The following is a 21,986-nucleotide window of genomic DNA, read 5'->3' on the forward strand; positions in this document are numbered from 1 at the left end:
AGCAGGAAAACAAAAAAAGCCTCATTCTGGCTTCAGAGGCATTAAGTAGATGGAAACAGGACACTAATACTGGCAAAAAGAACAGGGATATTACCAGAGGTATCTGCACAAGCAGGCCTGAGAGCAGAATGGGCTGGACAGTGCCTTTCTTCCTGGTGATTGTCCAGTCACTGGGTTTCAGAGCTGTGCTCCACACTGAATGCTTGCTCTGCAGCTACAACCAACTCTTCCTGCTCTGCACTAGAAGCAGAAGCAGCCCAGCTGCAGAGATGCACTCTTACTTAGCTTTGGTTATTACTGATATGCTGCCTGCCATGAAAACCACCACAAAGCACTTAGATCCTATTCACTACATAGAGAAGTAAGGCACACAACTCCAGACTGTGAATTCCATCTAGAGGGCCAAACATGTAAAGCTTAAGTGCTGCAACGTTGAAACCCATCAGTCTTAGGTGCTGTAGCCAGACTACCAAGTGGGTAGACTTTAAGGCTGAAATTATCCAGTCTGATGCTGAAAAAAATCAAACGAGCTGCTCCACACTTAATGATGACCCTAGCAGAACTAGAGAAAAAGACAAAACGTAACTGATAACCAAGTACTGCAATAAATCCAGATCTAGAAAAACTACAAAAAATAAGTTTCCAGCTGTGGAGACAACTGACTTCCTGCTTCAGCATCTCTGCCTTTCTTAAAAGGCCACCTGAGCATTTGCTCTGGATTGTCATTGACTCCTAAGACCTAGAGTTTATATCCAGGAGTTTGAGGACTAACAAACATGTATATAAACCAGATTATTATTTCTATCTGCAAAGAAGGCTTTTGTAGTTCCTGAAACTGACACTGATTCAGTTGCATCCAGTCACCTTAAACTGCAAAAATCGTTGCCTCCATTTGACAGAAGAAGCTGTGAGAGGCAACCAGGTAATTACTGCATCAATCCTCTTCAGCTCAGTTCTCCTAAGCCACGGCGTGGTGCGCAGCAGGGAGCACAAGACTGCACGAGACCTCCCATAGTTAGCTGCAAAATAAATCTAACTGCTGTTGTTTCATTCACCAGACTTAAAAGGAGCACATACCACAACTTTCACACAAACACACTCAAAATCAAACATGTCACAGTAGAATGGTGGGGAGGTTTATGAGGATTGCACTGGTCTGTTTGAGAAGAGACAAGCACAAGCTTGGATGCTTCTGTTGAGACGATTCCCAGGGAGCCTGAGGTTTCTTGCATTTTAACTGAGATCTTCAAATACACCTTTGCCATTTACTGCCTTTCCAAATTCTGTGAATATTATAATGTTGTTTAATTATTTGTAGCCAAATTTCACCATTTTGGTAGGCTTTTTTAACAACTTCCAAGAATTTAACACTAGAATGTGTCTGTACTACTCTATTTCATTGTTTTCTTGGTATTTTCCTCTACCAGCAGCTATTGAATTTAAATTGTTTTTCTCTCCTTGTCACACATTTGCTTTAATGCTTCTAGAAGTTAACCACAGAAATGTCTGCACAAGCCCTTGGGTGCTGAACCAAGAACACTTAATACTGTAATACACATGAACTAACATACTTGCATCCAAACACTCATTAGCCTTCAAGTAGTTTGCCATTTCTTTAAATCATTAAGACTTCAAGCTCCCCCTACAGCAGGTTCTTTCTGGTTACCTAACAATTTCTCCCAAACATTTTCAGATGCAAACACAACCCCTTACTTCAACTGGAGGCAAGCATTAAGTGCTTAAGTGCCCATACACCAGTATATCCTCACATTTGGAGCTCTCATTTTCCTGCTCTGTTTGGGGATCCTAATTTTTAATACACACATGAGAAAACACAGATAAATATAAACTTGATTCAAATTTTCTTCCTCCTTTTTAAATTCAGCAGATATAAATATACTACAGATAACTAAGCAACAAGTTAACAGCACTCAGCAGTTAGGATGAGGTTTTCTTTTGCATTGTGGGCTTCATGCCTTGCAGCATCTTTACTCTGTACTTTGCCTGTTGTGCACAAGGAGAAGAATGTGTTTTTCTTCTCTGTTACTGTTATTTCAAACATATATCATGGCTCTAATGCCAAAAGCAATAACAGGGACAACGGGAAAGACAAGTGGAAGCACCTACACCAAATGCTGCTGGAAGACAGTTGAGAAGATTGTGAAGGGAAAGTGCTTCCTTCACATCTGCTCCCATGGGATACAGCCTGAAGAAAGCCTGATTTGAGATAGATGCATCTCTTCTGTGACATCCTAACAGTAAAATGCAGGAGGAGAATATTTTTATATGCATAATCTTAAATACTAACATTTCTGACTAAATACATACTTCATAATTCTTTTGACTTCCTGGCTTTCAGTTATTATCATTTCCCCAAATACTTCGGGGTCATTAATCAAATAATAAAATAAACAGGAAAACTCACTTTCCTCATAAAGAAGTAAATATATTATTTAGTGAAGCAGATCACATTTGTCTTTCTGACACTTATTTTCAGACATTTTTCTGAGATTAATTCAGATCAAAAAAGATGATGCCACAAGAAATGTGCTTTAACACATCCTCAAGAAATCCAGAGTTTAATTAATACTCCATAATGTCCTTGTATAAATATCTATAGCTTTAGAAATGTAGCATTTTGCAGTGCTCAGGAGACTAGGCACAAAGCAAAGTTCTAAAGAATGTAAGTTAAAGTGCAACGTGAACACAAGCGTTTTTTCCTTGAGTTGAAATCCTTACCATTTTAGAAGCTCACAGAATCTCATGGCTAGTGTTTGCAAGCATTTTCAAATAGGTCAAGATACACTTCTGAACAAACCATATTCAAGAAAGAATGAAGGAAACAAGCTGAGGAAAGAAAATACCTGGGTAACAGTCCAAGAGTTAGTCCACATACATCCAGTTTAAAGTACAGTTTAAGCTTTAACAGTCAGCAGCTCTTTACTGCCCTCAGAAAACCCCCATCCTGTGTGACCATTACTTCTTTCAACTTTTTTCACACAACATATCTGTCTGCGTGTACATCCATACACACTACATACGATAAGAGCTGATAGATCTAAATATGACCACAACTGTGAACCACAAAGTCTTTTATTGCTGCTACTGAAACAAAAATGTAAACGGGAGTGATAAGGATGCCCAAATGGCTGTTTCATTAACTGGATTCTTTCACAGTTCTTCAGAGTATTGTAATGACAGTCATCAATTCTGGCATTAAAGGACAGCAAATGATTCATAGCTGACTACACTAAACTAATTAAAAGCATCTTGAATAGTGCAAAATGAAAATATTGTCACCTTCTCTAAGTAGGGCAAAGGTGAAAATTATGCTGAAGAAATATTTACAAGGAAGTTTATTGCCTGTTAGAATTGAATACAAACCACATAAAAGTCAATGCTCCTTGTTTTCATACAGATGACAGATTTGCCATTCAGAATAATCAGATCAAAGGGAAAACCAGATTAAATTAAATTAGGAGCTTTATATTCAATAATACTATCTACACTCCCAGGTAGCACTTTTCCTTAGTAAATATAGAAGTATTTTATTGTAATTATAAAAAGCTAATAATTAACCTATTTCAGGGTATAATTTACTAGATGTTTCTACAATTCTCTATGCTAAAAAGATCTGCTGACTTTTAATGAGACCAGTGAAAATAAATTTGGACTTTTATTATCACTTAATAGAAAAGTGAGGGGAGAAGCACTGAAGATGCTGATGGCAGTGTATTTTCATTTAATTCTAAACAGTTAAGCTCTAATTTAAGGATTCTCTTCTCTTTGACACAGCAATTGCCAATACTTTCCCTTCAAAAGTTGCAATCCTTCCCAGGTCTCATTTGATGCAATCAGCAGGATTCATGGTAGAGTTTAAATGCTGCATGCCCTGGCAAAACAAGGAAGCAGGCATAGTAACCTTGTTTTCCTAGAAGCAGTGTGCAATCAGGCTTGCAATTAAAGATAGAAAAAGGTGTGTGCAATGCTAGAATATTACCATATCTGCTGTATACATTCCCTGGAAATGCTTACAAGACTAAGCAACACTTGGTCCTGATCAGCAATAGTCTTACAAGCACATGCAAGAGGCTGGGAAAGACCACTCTGATATTGGAAAAACACCTAGCAGGTGCAGCAGAAGAGTCCCCTCTCCTGGAAACACCAGGTTTCTTAAACTGATCAAGAACTGTGCAATGTCTTACCACGCTTTTTGCTACAGAACCTGTCTCGGGGTTCCAGCTCACCTTGAAAATGGCTCTCCAAACAACTTTTTAAAACTCTGAACAAAGAACCTAAAATTCCTCAGCAAACTATCTAGTTTGTTGCTCATTTTTTCCATGAACTTTGGTGTAACACAGCACCCAGCTTCTCCCCATTTACAACAGTATGTTTACCAAGAGCTTGGTCATACTTGGAAATTAATAAAATCTGAGTCTGGTTTTATCATGCTATAATACAAGTTAATATGGAATAAATTATTAGTATTTCTTATCATCTATCTCAAAACGAAAAAGCTACAGCAGGCAGTATTTAAAATTTAAAAGTGGGTAATGAAAAGACAGAGAGGTATTTAAGGTGTCCCTTAAGGAACCTTAAGGAACTTTAAGGAGAAACCTTACGGTTTCTCTCAGAAACCTGTAAGATAGGAAGGACAGAAGTAAGCAAAGTAGGGTACATATGAACCAATGCAAAGATAATACATTAACTGTTTTCTATTTACAATCTCAGGAAAGCAAGGGAATAAAAAATGAAACTGAAAGACAAAGGCACTACATTTAAAATTAATACAGACATTATGATTTTAATATATTTTTATTTTAATAAATTACTAAAGTTGGGGTTTTTTCCTAAACCATGCATAATTAACTGTAGAAGTTGGTCCATATATCCACATATGGAAAAGATACTGACATATGGGTATCCGCTACCCAAAACGCTTAGAGGGATTTAAAATGAGATAACATCCTTACATAAGATGATGGGAATACACAATTACAACAGATAAGAAGAGCATAAAGCCCTGCAGCACTTCACAGAATAAGCCATGACAGATGCTTATTGTCCAGCACTACCAGATGTGGGATATTGGAAAAAAGATGTTACTGCTTTGCTCCAACACAGCCATTCCTGATTTTCTCCACTGACGGTGCTCGAAGTCACGGAATGGGCAAGTCCCTTTACTATCCCAGTTAAACTTGTTAGTTTTAGCTTAGTGTGAAAATGAGGAAAGCACAGACAGATGGCATTTCAACCATTTTTTGCTTAGATTATTTAGCATTATCAGATGGCCCCATATTCTCAGAAATGTTTAGGATCCAATTCTCGTTCCCAATTCCCCATCAACAGTTAGCTGGCCCAGGCATGGATCACTATTTTCTGTGTGAAAAGGAGATGGAAAATCTGACCTTTTCAGGGAATGTCCCAAAGCTGAAAAACAGTTTGAAACAAATTAATGCAGGCAAGGGTAATACTGTGTCGAAGGACCCAAACATAAGCCTTTTTTAGGCAGCAGGAAGATCTGCACAGAAATTATTTAGTATCACAGTAATCAACTTCAGAGTAGTAGGAAAAAGAACTATATTTTATATGAATGATAGGGATGTTCAGGGATAACTCAAGAAAAGCTTTGAAACCAGCTATTTACAACTGAAAATCTGTTAATTAATGGAAAGCCTGAAGGGCTAAAGAAGGATTGATGGCAGTTCACTAAAGGCTGAAAGGCAGCACTTGCCTCTTATGGAAGGTATTTTTAGAGGTGTCATCAGCAGAGGAAAGGCACAACCTCCTCCACAGTCCTCAGTGCAGTTACCCGAGTCAGGCCAGCATCGTTACCCCAGGAATCCTTCCTGCTTCCAGCCCAAGTAGAAGGCAGAGCAGGGGTTAACGATGCAGAAGACAAGTGGCAGCCATCGTGCCAGGAAGGGGCTAAGTCAGAGTCCTTAAAAGCCCATGCCAACTTTTTGAGACATGGATCCCTGCCACGAGACAGTTTATCTACAGAAAGCACATGCCATGAATTGAGGGGAAAAAAATGTGATGGTCATGAAACAGGGTTTGGTTTCATTATTTTCCCCAGGCTGGCCACCTCTGCCATTCAGTCAAGAAAACACCAAGCACTGCTCTCTGGTATCCTGCAGATCACCCAGGGGAACCTAAGGACTGAAATGATCGGGACACCACAGCTGCATGAAATTGCAACCTTTAACTGCAGTTTTGCTTCCAGTTCTCCTTCCAGCACAGAATGATGGCCCTGGGAGAAAAGAGACATCTGTTTGAAACCTACAGCACGGACAGCAAACCATCCCCATTTCACTACTGCTTTTCCAATAGTCTCTGCACAAGCCCCTGCTACGTTTTTAGCCATCAGCTTGCAGCTTTCATAGAACCACAGAATGGTTTGGGTTGGAAGGGACTTTAAAGGTCATCTCGTTCCAACCCACTGCATGGGCAGGGACACCTCCCACTAGACCAGATTCCTCCAAGCCCCATCCTCCCCAGCTTTTCTGTAGGCCTCTTCAGGTACTTGAAGGCTGCAGTAAGGTATCCCTGGAGCCTTCTCTTATCCAGGCTGAATAACCCCAACTCTCTCAGCTTGTCTTCATAATCATACCCATCTCACAGCTCTCCAGCTCTGCTACCCTTAGACAAAGACACCACACCACCAGTCCTTCACATCTACATTTGTTCCTCCTTTGTTTTAATGCATAATTCAAAATTGCCTTCTCCTTGTTTTTGAACTCCTTTACTGATGTGAGGCAACCAATCTCAGATTGTGCTGCCCTTTAAATCATCTCTTCCCTTTGCTTTGTCCATCGATGATGCAGCAGGCATTACAGGTCACATCACCAGAGTTCCTTTTCTTTAATCAGACTTCCCTTTCCCTCGCTCTGCTTTAATTGCTTTCCATCTCATTTCAGATCTCAGCAGACCTGTTTCTCCTTTCCTTCATTCTTGCTGATGCTTTCCTTTCTTTTGTTAGCTTACATGATAAAAAGTTTGTCTGCACACGTACCACTTCTATTACTACTTATTTCTGTACCTACATTATTTAGGACTGCACAAGGTTTTGAGATCATAAAATGTATAGATGGTGATGGTGATGGTGATGATGATGATGATGATGATAATAATAGTAATAATGATACTGATAATAATGTCTAATATACTCTACAACCTCTTAAACCTCTTATATTACATTATTGAGGATGAAGAAAGGAAGCTTAGACTGATACCTGGTAATGAACAGAAGTAGGAGGTGAGAAGGCCCTTGCCAAGAATCCTTGATGGGCTGGTGTAAAGATCTGTTTGATGTCTGTTACAACTGAATGAACTTAACTGCACTGCTCTTTTGAACTCCAGCCTACCACACACAGCAGAAGAAATGGAAAAGCAGTCTCACTAAGTCAGACCAACCAAAGGATCTTTTAGCTCAGGAACTGCAGCCAAAGGACAAAGTGATCACACAGAGACACATTCTAGAGAGATGCTGCCAGCCCCATGCCCCGAGTCACAGGTGTGGTACCTGTGCATCTTGACAGGAATTTTTCTGTTTTGTGACACATTTTTACTACATCTTCCTCAATTGCACTTTGTTTTCTGAACCCATGTAAATGTCTGGAACATATAATATTACACAACACATGAAGCATCTCCCTTTGTTCTGAACCTGCCATCTGTTAGCTTCATTTGCTGCCTCTAAGTTCTGGTGGGAGACAAACATCCTGAATGAGAACCACTTGCTGTTGACCTCTTCCATTTGTGCTTATTATTTCCACTGCTTGATCCTCTAATTCCAAGGATGGTAAATCTTGGTTTATTTAATAATTTATTTGTGCAGAAGCTCTTCCATATCTTTTCCTGTCTTTATTATTCCGTGCTGTACCTTCTGCAGTTCCATTCACTCCTTTTCAAGATGGGGGAACAGAACTATACAAGTTGTAGATTTCTGCAGTACTGCCTGCTTTGTTCTTTATTCTCCACATCATCCCCAATATTCTGTTTCTTCGACTGCTGTTGAGCAGAGAGGCAATGTTTTTTACAGAATTACCTGTAATAATTGCAATATTTTTTTTCTCCAGTGGAAATAAAATGCTCAGAGCTCGCTGTCAGACACCTAAAGTTAGAATAATTCCTCTTCTCCCCCCGCAACATACACCTTAATATTTCATACAAGAACTGAACTTCACCTGCTATCTATCATCCAGTCACTCAATACTTTAATTGTACATTTCAAATTAGCATTAAGTTTAATAAATATGCCCTTTCTACATGTTAGTGTTCACTTAGCCAGCTTGCATAGCTTAGATTACTTTAAGCAGAAAACAAACCTTCAAAGCAAATAATGAACACTTGTTAGCTCAAGTAGTGTTACCTCCCCTCCAGTGTAAGTTTACTCAGATCATTTATTACTCACACGCTATTACACAGTGCTCCAATACTGTGGAGTGTTCCATTCTGCCTGTGTACAATCCAGCTAGATTTTTATTTCCTCCAGGTAAATTTATTCACACAGGCTCAAAATAACACTAACAGCTCACTGTTCTTATGTTAGTCAGTGAAGCTAAGAAGCATACACAGCTATGATTTCACATACTGAGAGAGATGTTTTGTTTCCCTCGTAACTTGTTTAAGCTGACTCTGCCTGCAGTACAAATAAGCAGCTGACACACTGGAAGATACAGCAATGAAAGTGGTCAACATGTATTGGTAACAAAATACATTAGTGAGAAGATAGGTGAGCTGAGCTGCTAAGTACCTTTCCCTTCTGTGACTCTCTAAAATTAAATATCTACCCTTCTAAATAAATAAAAAGGTATCTAAAAAATCTGTGACTTACCGTAATTTTTACTGTTTTATTTGTGGAATTTATATGTTTACAATTTTTCCTGCCTAAAATGCTGAGGAGTGAGGGGTTTATTTACTTGTTTGTTTATTTCCTTCTTCACACGTGGGAACTTCTGGGAATACTGCAGGTTTTAAAATAATCACACCTAGCTTAGGACCATGCCCAAGATGTCAGCATCACAAGACCAAGCTGTTAGCCACCAAAACATGAACTGTCTGTCTGGGCTGGGTGCCATGGCCTCGCAGTGGGGTGAGGGAGCAGGACACCCTTTCTGGTGTGCTGCTTTTGACTGCCCAAAGAGGCATCTCAAAGGCTGCCCTGCTTCCCAGCTTACAATTTAAATAAATGTAGAACCAGGCTAATGAATTGGAATTGTAGCAATGCACACACCCCTCAGCCTACAGAGATGCAACACTTTTCAGTTAGAGAGGGCAACTGGAGAGCCCATTTATTTCTGAGGTTCTGTATGACCCACTGCCTCTTTGCCAGGAGGCGAGAACTATGGGGAAATGCAAGTGCAACAAACTCCAGAGAACACTGAGTTTCTGGAAGAAAACAGAGCAGCTTCTGTTGCTACATTTTTTTTCCACAGGACAGGTGGGAAAAAAACTTGAAGCCTAAACTGAAAGCCCAGATATCTAAGGGTGGCTAGACCTGGCACAGCTGCTGGAACAAATGTGAAAAATCAAAGCAGAGAACCCACAAATCAGTGAGAAAAATCAGGTCTGAGCAAGTTAGGAAAGATGATTAATTTGAACTGAGTGAAAAATTAACTCGGGAAGCAGAGAGCTGATTTACATGTAGGATTGATTTATTTGTCCAAAACAGCAAGTCAAAGTCCCAATAAAAATAATCCACAATTGCTGTTCCTGGATGCTCAAACCAGGCGCTATGTGATTGCAGCAGAGCACTGAAGATCCCAATCCTGTGAGCCAATTCACCCAGGCAGGGACACCTGACATCTGTAAAAGAGGCTTCATGAACTTTCAAAGTCATAGGCTGAGTCTGCCCAGGCAGTGGACACAGCAACCAAACATGGGCACCATTGCTCTTTGCTGTTCCCACACTCACCACAACACCCGATGTGTAGAGGTGTCTAGAAAGGAGTACACAACAGGCAGCACCTGGTGTGAATCTGGCTACCTGTTGTGCTCCATGTGCACATCTTCTAAAAATACGCACGAGCATATTTTTTAAAACTGTTATCATGTCGTGTTTCAGTTGCTGGATGAAAGCCAATCTGCCCTGCCTCTAGCAGGCTGTGCTAAAATGGTAATCTGTTTTACAAATTATTGAACTGTTGTGTCATGCCATACGTATGCTGGTCACAATATTAAAGAGCTGGACAACAGGAGGGTACAAATACATGTATCTTTAAATTCAGGTTAAGATGCAGGCTGTCAAATTTAGGGAACAGGATTACATCTCTGATACCAGCCCTCCACATTGCTAAATTTCAATCCACGTGCCAGGCAACACCCCAGTCCTACACTGGATCATGCATAGGTTTAGTTTTCTGCACATGGCCTGGTCTTTGTGATGAGGAAAAGCCAGTGAGCACGCAGAGAGAAGCCACGGGCAGACACATCCTCTGAGGGACTCTGGCTGTCACCCTAATAATGCAGTTCTGCAAAAATATATATGCACTTGAAAGATACAGTGGTAGTACAGCTAGTATCTCTTTGTCATTAACAGCATTTTTGTTCATAAGTAGATATAACAAAAAATGTTTATCCTATTTTTATGCCAATTTACATTCCTGTTCCAAAAATAGACATGAAATAAAGACAAGTCACCATCACCCTCTAACCAGTTTCCCTTTCTTCAGTACCTAGGAATTAACCACTGTTTTGCTGCCTAGAGATGCTCAAAGAAATACTCCTCTTCAGATACAAACACTTCAACTCGACTACTCTTCATGCACATCTGAAGCAAGGTTTTTATTCTAAAGAGATGCTTAATTTCTTAATTTCTTTAGTCCCTCTGTCTTCAGTGCTGGATGAAATGTAGACAAGAGGACCTCAGTGATTTCTGTATGTGCTGCCCAGATGTCACCTACTGCAATAGATAGAACATCATAAAAATAATAAGATTTCTTTCTCTGTTTTAAAAATATTATTCGTGGAAAACCTGGCCCTCATGGATGTTCAGTGATGGAACTCACACAATGTTAGGCATATGCAAGAACATGAGAGATTAGGATCCCAGACTTGTGGATCAGGTTCTGCTATGGACTGCCTATCCATGCCCTCTTTATGCTCCAAGTTCCTGCTTCTCCAAAAACCCCACGTTAGGGCAGTCTTAAATTTGTATGTTATTAAAAAACAACAACAAGAAAAAAACATTCCCCCAAAAGTACCACAGAATACCCAAAGATGAAATGGCAAGTAAATACCATAAAGATTTAGGAAAAATAATTTCTCTTAACAGAAGATTCAACTGCTCCAACGTAACATTAATTTCCTCATAAAAATAATAAAGTGCATTTTGACTTTAGTATAGAAGTTTTTAAACAGGTTGTATAAGTAAAAAAAAATAAAATTAAATTATCTACAGCTATTATCAGGTAATGCTTTAAAATTAAATAAAACAAAGAGAAGCAAATGAATTACCTGGAAGTGAAAAGGAAAAAAGCCATTAATGGAACTGGAATACTGCAATATTATTAAGCAGAAATTTTCTACCCAGACCAATTTATTTACTCTAGGTGCTATTTCCTTCTAAGTCTCCATTGTCTAATGTATATGGCTAAAAGGCAGGCAATATTTTGCAAGCTGTTTACTAGGGCAGAAAAACCCTGAGATTGGTTTAAATAGGACTGAGCGATGACTAGTGGGGCAGGAGAACAGCCTGAAGAGCCTTCTGCTGTTCTGCACTTCTTTTCAAGATTGAAATTCTCTCTCTGCTCTTCCTCTGGTTAATAAGTATGTAAATACAACCTAGTGGTAGAAGTACAGTGTGGGAGTTAAGTAAGACTCACGGTGAGAGCTGGAGAAGCCAGTTACACAGCAGCCAGGCTACGCTAATAACCTCTGCTCTCAATGGGTATGGTCTACTGCAGAACATATTTCTACAGAAACCTACTAAAACAGTGTGTGCAGCCACAGCTTCACTTCTAATGTCCCAGCATAGATCAAAAAGAAGGATTCAACTAAGTCAATGATGGAGAAAAACTAATTTCATGGTAAAATAATTCTAAAATATATTTAAGGTACATTGGCAAGGCTACTTTAACAGGAATCTGCATTACAAAACACATAGGGGAATAGAAGACTATATTCTGATGTTCTCCAGCTGCTAAAAAAACAGTTATTCTTTATCACTTTCTCAATATGCTATTTTATGTAAACAATTTTCTAAGAGGAATACTTCTTCCTTTCTTCACTGTATTGGTTTGGGTTTTTGTTGTGTTTTTTTTTAATACAGTATACAAAGAGTTGCTGTTTCTCTATCATCCATAATTTCTTTTTTCCTCTTAGAGGACACAGAAAAATAGGATAAAGAGAAAAATTGAAAATAACATTGTAACTAAAAAGGCAACTGTCTAAATGTGAATCCTGACATCTGATTACTAGAAGTTACTTTGAACAAATGTGAAATTGTGTATTGGCTTTTACATATGACAGTACCAGGAGCCACCACACAAAGCTGCTCATTTGCACATTTACAGAGTGAGAAATGTTTGCAGCAACAGCAGCTTAATGTTAGACAAAAATGGAATAGCTGGCTTTTCAAACCTATGCTTCTTCAAAAGCAAAATATTAGATGTTTAAACAACACCTGGGATTCTGAAATGAGGACATAAACTTTGAACTAGAATGCAGAAAACCTGAAAATACCACTATATTGCTACTATATTTACTAACAGGTTAAAAAACTCCCAATCTATAAATTGTTTGTACATGACTATTTTAAACAGAAGCGTAGAATATTTTTTTCAAAAAGCAGAAATATAAGGAAAACAAGAGGCAAGACCAAAGGAAATGTAAATACATTTAACAAAGAACTTAATTAAAGCACACAGTGCCATTCAAATTTTGGTTAATGCTCACTTACATTTGCAATGCCAAACTTCATTACAAAAATTATATAGAGAGAACATTTTAAATACAGTATTTTTCTTTCATTTATGCATTCTGTACCTAGAAAAGTAAGTCCTTTGGCCAGAGAAAGGTAATTTAAAATCACATTATTTTAATTATATCACTTTTCTGTAATTGCTAGGCTATGTTACTATTAAATGTGATGCTACTAGATGAAGCACAACTCAGATGCGACACTGAATTTGCACATCAGAGCCAAAAAGGAGTACTAATTTAATTTCCATAGTTAAAAAAAAAAGCTGAAATGGATCACGTGGAAATAAATTGGTTCATTTTAATTCCATGCATAATGCGAAATTAAATGATCAAAAAATGAAAGATGAATACAATATGACACCACTCAATTATAATTTCTTTAACACTTACATGTATACAAGATACATTTGGTTATATGACTTTCAAAATTATTTACAAACCCCATGGCCAGCTGGTCTACAAAGGCTGTATTTGGAATAAGACTGGAACAGAATTTAGTTTATTTTTTTTTTAAAACCAATTTTAGTCTACCATTCTCTTTTATAGGCACAAGCCCTGTAACAGAAATTTATCCTATTGGTTTCTGTATATCCTCCCTCATCACATCAGATGCTGGAATCAGTTCTGAAGGAAGTCTCATAAATGCTGACCTGTACTGCATCTTGCTGCCTGTGCTGCGCTCTGCACTGCAGCCAAATCAACGCTCATTTGATTCTTGGCAGTGATCCATCTCACCTGTCCAGGGAGCTCCACTGGACACTACAGCAACAGTGCTGAGAACAAGTCTCAGATATGCTCCAAAGCAGTAAAATACAATAATCTCTGCTCACAATATCCCCCACCTATCATAGACCTTTTTCTTCCATGTTGTGTCTTAGAAGGAAATTTTAAGATTAGTTGTTATTATTATGCTTATAATTCTGATTATTACTAGCTCACTCCTTTTCTCATCTCTAAGGGATGTCTCAGGTGCTAACAGACCCTTGCTCAAGCACTGTCTTAACCTATGGATTGTGCTACGGTCTTCTATTACCTGCTTTCGCCAATATTCTGTATCCATTTCACCAGCTCCCACTCTAGTCTCTGTTTTGCTGACAGACTTGCTGCCACAGCATACATAAAAGTAATAGTAATATAATCAGGGAATTTCAAGTCCCCAAAACGCAATTTCAAAATGTTTCACTTTCTATACTGACTTGTTACTATAGCAAGTAAAAAAGTTCACAGCTGAGAAAATGCTTGGACCAAAGAAAGAAACCTGAAAGACAAAAGCTTGAACATCAGACGTATCTGTATGAGAATCTTTATCAAGTTGTATTTTTTGTTGTTTTTGTTAAACAAACAAACAAAACAACCACCTGACCATCTGCGTTACTGTTTATTCTGAACTTTAATAATTCACTTCATATCATGAGAAGATACATCACACAGATGACCTTTTCTCTTAGACTGACAGACCACCTACGCAAAGCACTTCAGCCATGTCCAATGTGGAGCTTTGCTTTTGGACCGCACGGCTGAGCTGAACAATTGGACCCTGGGCAGAGCAATTAATCTCACTTTAGCTTGATGTCTTTCCAAGAAGTTACAGTATTACTCTCTTATCTCACAGAATCTGTGAGTAACATTGGTAAATACTCTGAAGGTGAAATTTTGCATCAAAGACCTTCCAAACCCAAACCCAGCCTTAGCCCACAATGGCTCCGTTTCCAGTTCTCTCTGTGATATAGGAGGGATGACCCATAGTTCTTGCTAAAAACAGATGTTCTTATATTTGTTACATGCAGCTAAGGAAAGATGGCTAAAATAGAAAACTTTGGAAACTTGCCAAAATTACAATTATGAAAAAAAACAACTATCCCCTTTAAAAAATAATGGAAAAATTCAAGAGACTTGGATTGACTTGTATGTATTTAGCCAAAATTTCCTTTCGTTTCTACCTCAGAAGCATATGATGATGATATTTCCAGAGTTAAAAGAACATGGCCAACATTCTGCAATGTAAATAGGCTCCTATTGATTAAATTAAGCATGGGGTGAACTTAAGCTGTTATATCTGACCATCAGTGAATGTTTTGCTGGCTGGGAATGTCCCCAAAGAGGAACAGAAGTGCTTGGAATCGATACTGTCCAAGCCAATATTTTCTCACTGTCATCAAGGACAAACCTGTAATTAAAAAGCAATTCCCTTAAACTGTCCACCACAGTACACAGGAATGAGAGTCTAAGACCAAATCTCTGAGATACAGTTTGCACCTTGCCTGGTGGCTTTGAATAACGTATCACCCAAGCAGACTTTCATGTATAAAAAAGGCTTTGTTGCAACTAAATTTTATTTGCTAGTTCAAAGAAAAATACCTTTCATATTTATCTTAGTTGAAACAGATGTCACCCTGAAGAACACAGGGCATATTAGATAAATTTCATAAAGTCAAATTAGCCTGAGTTTTTAGTTCTGCAATAACCTTGATATCTAGGAAATCCTAGCTACATTGCAAAACTATAGGAAATTTACTCTAATCCACAGAGATAACACTGCTTATCCATCAGCCCGGTAACTACTGTCATGTTTGACTTGAGAGATCCTGTCTCAACAAACTCCAAAAGCAAGCATATTCAATAATTTCATTACAGCAGTAGCTGTGAAACATCCTCACAATGTACCTTTTCCATCCAAGGTCCCATCATAGACCTTCCTCCTGAGATTTGAGGTTTGCAGAACATTGTGCTGATCTTATTTTTGTACCTCCTCACTCTCTGTATTTATATCAAGGTGGGAAACAGTTTTCCCTGCCCAAAATTCTTAAGGTTTCAAAAAGAAAAACATGGTGAAATTGAAATTAGATTAAGATGTAGAAGTGGTTACCAACCAAAATAGGAATCACAAAGCCTACCCTGAATTTCTAAAAGAGAATTTATTGAGTTGAACAGCCATACCACAGCCTTTTTTTCTTTTTTTCCTTTGTTACTGTTTTTAGATCTAGTTAACCATATGAAAAGCAAACTCTTATGTATCACCTCTGCATTTGGCAGAAATGTGGACTTACAAGTCATTTTATTAGAAATAAGCATTAAGGTAGAATAGAAGTAAGCTAACAATCTGTTCAGCTTCCACTACAGTACTCAAAACCAACTATAGGATAAATGTTTGAATCAAACGATTTTTTTCACAAGAGTTATTTGTTAGAACTACCACCTGTCTTGGCCAAGATTATTAACTGTTTAATAACTCACAATTGAATTGTTTAGCTTCAAACACAGTAACTGGCAAATTATTTTTGGCATGTGTGTTCCTTGTTGAGAAGCCATTTTCCTATTATTAGATAAATTTAAAAATATATATATTTTAGGATAAGTTTACCCATAAAACCAATGTATTTCTCTTGTGTGTCTCAGACCCTGGAAGGGTACACAGAACTTCTGAAAATGAGCAATAAAGCACAGCAGCTTGGAAGAAATGAAGCACTGTCATTTTGCATTTTTATTCATTAATATTTCAATGCCTTGCAGACCTGATTCTTCTCACCAAGCATTTGAATGATGTGTAGTGCTTGAAGTACTGCAGCTCCTTCAAGGAACATAATCAACTTTATAAAAAGGAAAGGGGTTTTGGGTAAAAAGCAATTGCCCAAGTTAGATGCTGCCTTAAACATTATTTCAGCTGTAAGACAGAAAGTGTGAACTATGGAAATGTTCTTTAAGAAAGGAGATCAAACATCATGAAATTGCACAGGACCTGTGTGATTGAGATGTTTTTCGTTTATCAGGAAAGATAAACAAGGCAAAGGAAATGTTAGCTAGAGATCAGAACAGAAGGCAAAGTTCCTCCAAGTTCAGAAAGCATTTTATGTGACTGTTGTTCCACATCAGTATTCAATGAGCTGCAGGGGAGGTCGCTAGCAAAGTAAGAGTAAAGAAAAGCTTCAATCAGAAACAAATAAACCTAAGCCAGTATATAAGGCTAATTTCAGGCCTAATGGTGATCTAGTACTATGATTTGGCTAAAAGTAATGAAACAGTTACTCTTACTGTGGGGAACAGAGCAACAAATACTGAGTCTATTAGACTAAGAAAGTACACTTCTTTAATTTCAGAATTATATATTCCTAAGGAAAATTATTTTGGAAATTTGGTTCTCTTCTTGTTTAAATGTTTGTTTTATAAGTAAATACAGGATTAGAAATGTAGGAAGGATTAGATAGAGCCCATTTGGAGTTGATGATGTGCATATCAATGCAGGTGCAGAGAGATCTGACTTCCTCTACCGTGCACTCCAAAGACAGTTTAGCAGAGGATCAACACCATCCTATCTCCAAACATATTCACACAGAAACCTCCAAGATACAGAACCTCAGAATTGTTCTGGTTGAAAAAGACCTTTAAGTTCATAGAATCCAACAATTAACCTAACTCTACCAAGTCCAGTGCTAGACCATGTCCCTAAGCACCACATCTACATCTCTTTTAAACCTCCAAGGATAGTGATTCAACCACTACCCCGGGCAGCCTATTCCAATGTTTGATAACTGTTTCAGTGACTTAAGTTTCTTCTAATACCCAATCTAAACCTCCCTAGGTATAATTTGAGGCCATTTCCTCTCATCTTATCACTTGTTACTAGAGATAATCCTAAGCACTGTGCTTTTGAGCCTACTGTGTTGAGACACTTACAGACACGTGTCTCTGCTTCTCGGGAAGTCATGGTTGAATGTATTTTATGTACGCCACTCATTCTGTCACTTGTATATAGGGTGATCTGTACACACCTCAAAGGTGTATTTTTCAGAGAGGAGGATACTCCAAAATATTCAGATTGGTGTACAGACCCCTTTGCTAAGACTGCTTGCAGTGCTATATGCGCCCACAAGCCGACTTTCAGGCACCGAGGGAATTTAACTGAAGCTACATTAGCTAAAAGTGCTTATGGATTTGGGGCTTGATGGAAACTTGGCAAAGGTTAGGATGACACAATTAGAGTCTGACACTTGAATTCCTCCCATGTCCCACTTCACATCTATCAGCCTTGCTTGGATTGAGCTCTTAGCTATTTAAAGAGAAGAACAGACTCATCTTAGATTATGATTAAAAAACAATGGCTGTATGGAGGAAGGGGCAACTCCTATTGCAGCCCTGGCAGGGTAACTAGAAATGAAAGAGAACTCTTTAATATCAATACAGAAAGATATAGAGCCCTGTGGAGGAAAATTCATGAACTACCTGCATTCAAGAGAGAGGAGTATTTTCAGAGTAACCCAGCAGACCCAAATGTCATAGAGAAATGGATAAAAGAAGTAAAGAAAAAATTAAAAGCATCCTTAGGACAAGGTGAAATTTTGCTTTAAAATGTCTATTTGAAATAAGTAAAAGGAGACTGACAGTGATGAAACTTTTGAAGCAAGTATGTGAGGCAGAACCAACAACTCTACACTGGGTATGTTCCATGTGCAACTTTCTGATATGGAAAAAGTAGATCTGTGAATTGATGTGAAAAATCCAATTAAATAAATAATTAGCAACCATAATGCTGGTTAACCCTTTCCTTTCTGAAATCTAATGCAGCTGTTGCTCAGCCAAAGGAAGATGATGGTTCAGACCAAAGGTTCTTAATCTGCTATCCTGTTTCTGACTGTGTCCAGGAATAGAGATCTAAAAGAGGTAATAAAAATAGACCAGAGCTGTAATGCTTTTTTCTTAGCATGTCTTTCCAATTTCAGTGGAGGTTTCATCTCAGAGATTTCCTGAGCCAGAGATGGTATCTTTGTGTTCAATAGACCTCAGCATGTTTTTCTTCCATCAGCTTGTCTTTTTCAACACATGAAGACGTTGGGCATACAGAAGCATCCCCAGGTATGAAGTTTCACCATTTCATTAATTCATGTGAAAAACTTAGTAGGTTTATGTTGCACCTGTCACCTGCTGACATTTAATAACTCTTAGTTCTTATATTACAAAATATAAGGACAATCATCTCTCATACAACTCATTATTCAGCTAGAACATAGTTTTACAAATACTCAGAAGACCCCTTTTCCTTGAAGCAAGAAACTTAAGAGGGAAAAATTGGTACAAGATAAGTAACAGCAGAAGTATTTTTTAATATATTGAATTTTTGTCCTTCCTTTTTCTAGTAATCCCTTGGCACACAACATTAAGAGTTTATTGCATATTAAGTTCAGAGTTGTCATGCTAAGGCTATATATTTGCTAGGTCTTGATTCTGCATCAAGAGTTTATCATTCTGCAAGCAGTAATCAAAAAGGATGGTATAGCCACAGTATGGCCAGCCTCAAAAAAACTCACCAAAGAAATAATGATTCAGTCTTCTTAACGTGGGGGCGCTTGCAGGAGAAGAGAAAAACTATACTATGGATGCCATCAGTTTATTTTTATTTTTCCTGTAAAAGCAAAAAGTTTGGTTTCCTTTGCTTGAACAGAATCTCTATTTACAGTAACTTTTGAGACTTGGTTTCTAAAGACAGAAAATCAAGGCTTTACATTGAAGTTCTAAGGTTAGTTCTGTGGTATCTTTGCATTCCATTTCCAAAATGTTGAGAGGTTACAAAAGTAGCTTACACTATGTGTTACTGCAAAACCACAGCCAAGTGTTAAGTAGATACAATGACCAAGTTACAATTTCATATTGCAGTTTGGTTTTTGGTTCACACTGTATAACAAACCCTAAAAGCTGGCAATAAAAACGTAATGTAAAAATAACATAGTTTCTCTAGTAGACTATTTTAGACTTCAATTTCTGATGGCTTCAAAGTTCTCAAATGTGAATCATAGTTTTTTTCTTTTTCCAAGAACTATTGAACATTTTTCATCACTTGATGAATGATGAAAAAAACACATAAACCTTTAGGGAAAAATATCCATGATAATAACAAAAAGTATTATACAAATGATGGATTTCTGCATCATTTAAAAATGTCAAAAACCTTTTAGCTACTTTATGAACAAAAAACAATTACAAACATGCAATTCCTTTCTCAAATACATTTATTCTAAATGTTCTTTCTTGCACAGTATCTTTTCTATTTGAAGGTGGCAAAGTGCTAATTAATCCAGCACAATGAATCATCCATTGAAGCATCACAAAAGAAGCTTACATGATCACACTGCACATCAGTAAATGCTTATTTTTCTTTTACAGGAGGAAAATCAGCACTGTCTAGATTTCTCAAATTCTTATTTTGGAAAAGAAAGGAATTAGAACCCTGTTTAATCTTGAAACTGAAAATTTTGCTTTTGTTTTCCAGTCGTATTCTACTAGTAACTGGTCTGATGTTTGTAAACATGTAGATAATTTTGTATTTAAACAAAAGGACTTTTGAATATACTGGACATTATCAGTGAGCATACAGATGCTGTTGAAACAACAGCTTCAGGATATCAAGTGAAATTCATATTGTCCAAGAGTTTCAGACAGCACCTAACACTCAAAGAGCAACGCATAAGCATTCATTCCCCTGAAGTCTAAACCATAGACACCAGATACAAAAAAAACCAGCACAAACAATGCTCAAAAAAACAACAAACAAAACAAAAACAAAAAAACCCAAAACCAATCAACAAACCAAAAACAATAATCATACCAACCAACCAAAATAAACCATAAAAAACCCAGTAACTCTGCTTTGTTGAAATGCTCCTTAACTCTTACCCTGACATGGTCAGATGTTCTTTGTACTTTCAAATCTGTCTGCTTAGCCCACCTTGAGCTCTGCAACAATTCCAGCAGTAAAAGTACAGTATGAACTCCACCCCCTTAGCACTGATACAGCCACACCTCCAGTACTGAGCCCAGTACTGAAGAGAGTCCAGCAAAGGCCCACTAAGAAGACAGAAGCACTGAGGCATCTCTCCTATGAGGAGAGAGTGAGAGAGCTGGGACTGTTCAGCTCTAATACCTGAGGAGAAAGTGCAAATAGGAGGGAGCCATCACCCCTCCTTTACTACTTCCATCCCTAGTAGTAGCTGGCATTGGATGCTTAGGAAAAAAACAACAACAGAGCAATGCTTCCTTCCCTCTGCCCAACCCCCTCAGCAGCCTTTCATCTTTGTACAAATTGTGGTTTAGGGATTCTCAATTCTCATCATTGTGTTTAAGAGCCCTAGATGGAAGGATCTGTCATGAATTTGTCTAATTGCTTTTGAACCTATTCAGACTTCAAGCCTCCACAAGACTCTGCAGCAATGAATCCTGCAATTTAATTATGCACATAATGAAGAACTACTTCCCTTCATTTGTCTTAAAGCTATTGCTTCATCATTTCACTGGATGTCCTCCTGCTCTTGTACTATGAGAAACAGCAAATAATTATTCCCTTTCACCTTCTCCATGACTTTTCATGTTTTTATATACTTCACTCCTGTTTCTCCTCAGTCATTCCTTTTCTAAACTGAAGAATTCTTTCTTATTTAAAGCCTCTTCACTTATAAGTTTTTCCTTCCCTGTAATGAAATATTATTATGGACTTCTACAAGAGCATAATGGTTTTTGTTTATGTTCTCTCCTCCTCTCCCAGTCATTCCTAACATTACCAAAACCTCCCTACAACCCCTCCTTTTCAAGATTTTAATCTTTCTGTGTGCAGTCTGTTCTGTCCTTTACTTAATGCTAACACAAACTTTCTGAGGCTGGGAGACTGAACTGCAGTGAGGTACATGTCATGCACAGTAACACAATGGCATTTGTTTTGGTCAAAGACTGACAGTACCAGGAACTAATGTATTTTTATCTCAGATCTTAAAATCTAAGCTTTTCCTTTTGAGTTTCACTCCACTCAACAGACAACTTTTTAAACAAACCTCAAAACAGACTGGAGGTATTCCTATGACAAATACCAGTCAAAAGGTTTGTAAAAGTTAACAGAAAATCATTACAATCTCAGAAAAACATTAGTGTGTGTGTTGGACCATTTATTACCACCAAATGATGCACCAGCAGATAGTATGTTTTAAGGTACTGTTTATGCAAAGTATGAAAGCAAGCCATGAGCTCAGCCACACACACACACAAACCCTTCAGTCGACTTTGTCACTGTAAACCCCACCCTG

This window comes from Chaetura pelagica, unplaced genomic scaffold, assembly GCF_000747805.2.
Source record: "Chaetura pelagica isolate M959 unplaced genomic scaffold, ChaPel_1.0 scaffold29, whole genome shotgun sequence".
Taxonomy (NCBI): domain Eukaryota; kingdom Metazoa; phylum Chordata; class Aves; order Apodiformes; family Apodidae; genus Chaetura; species Chaetura pelagica.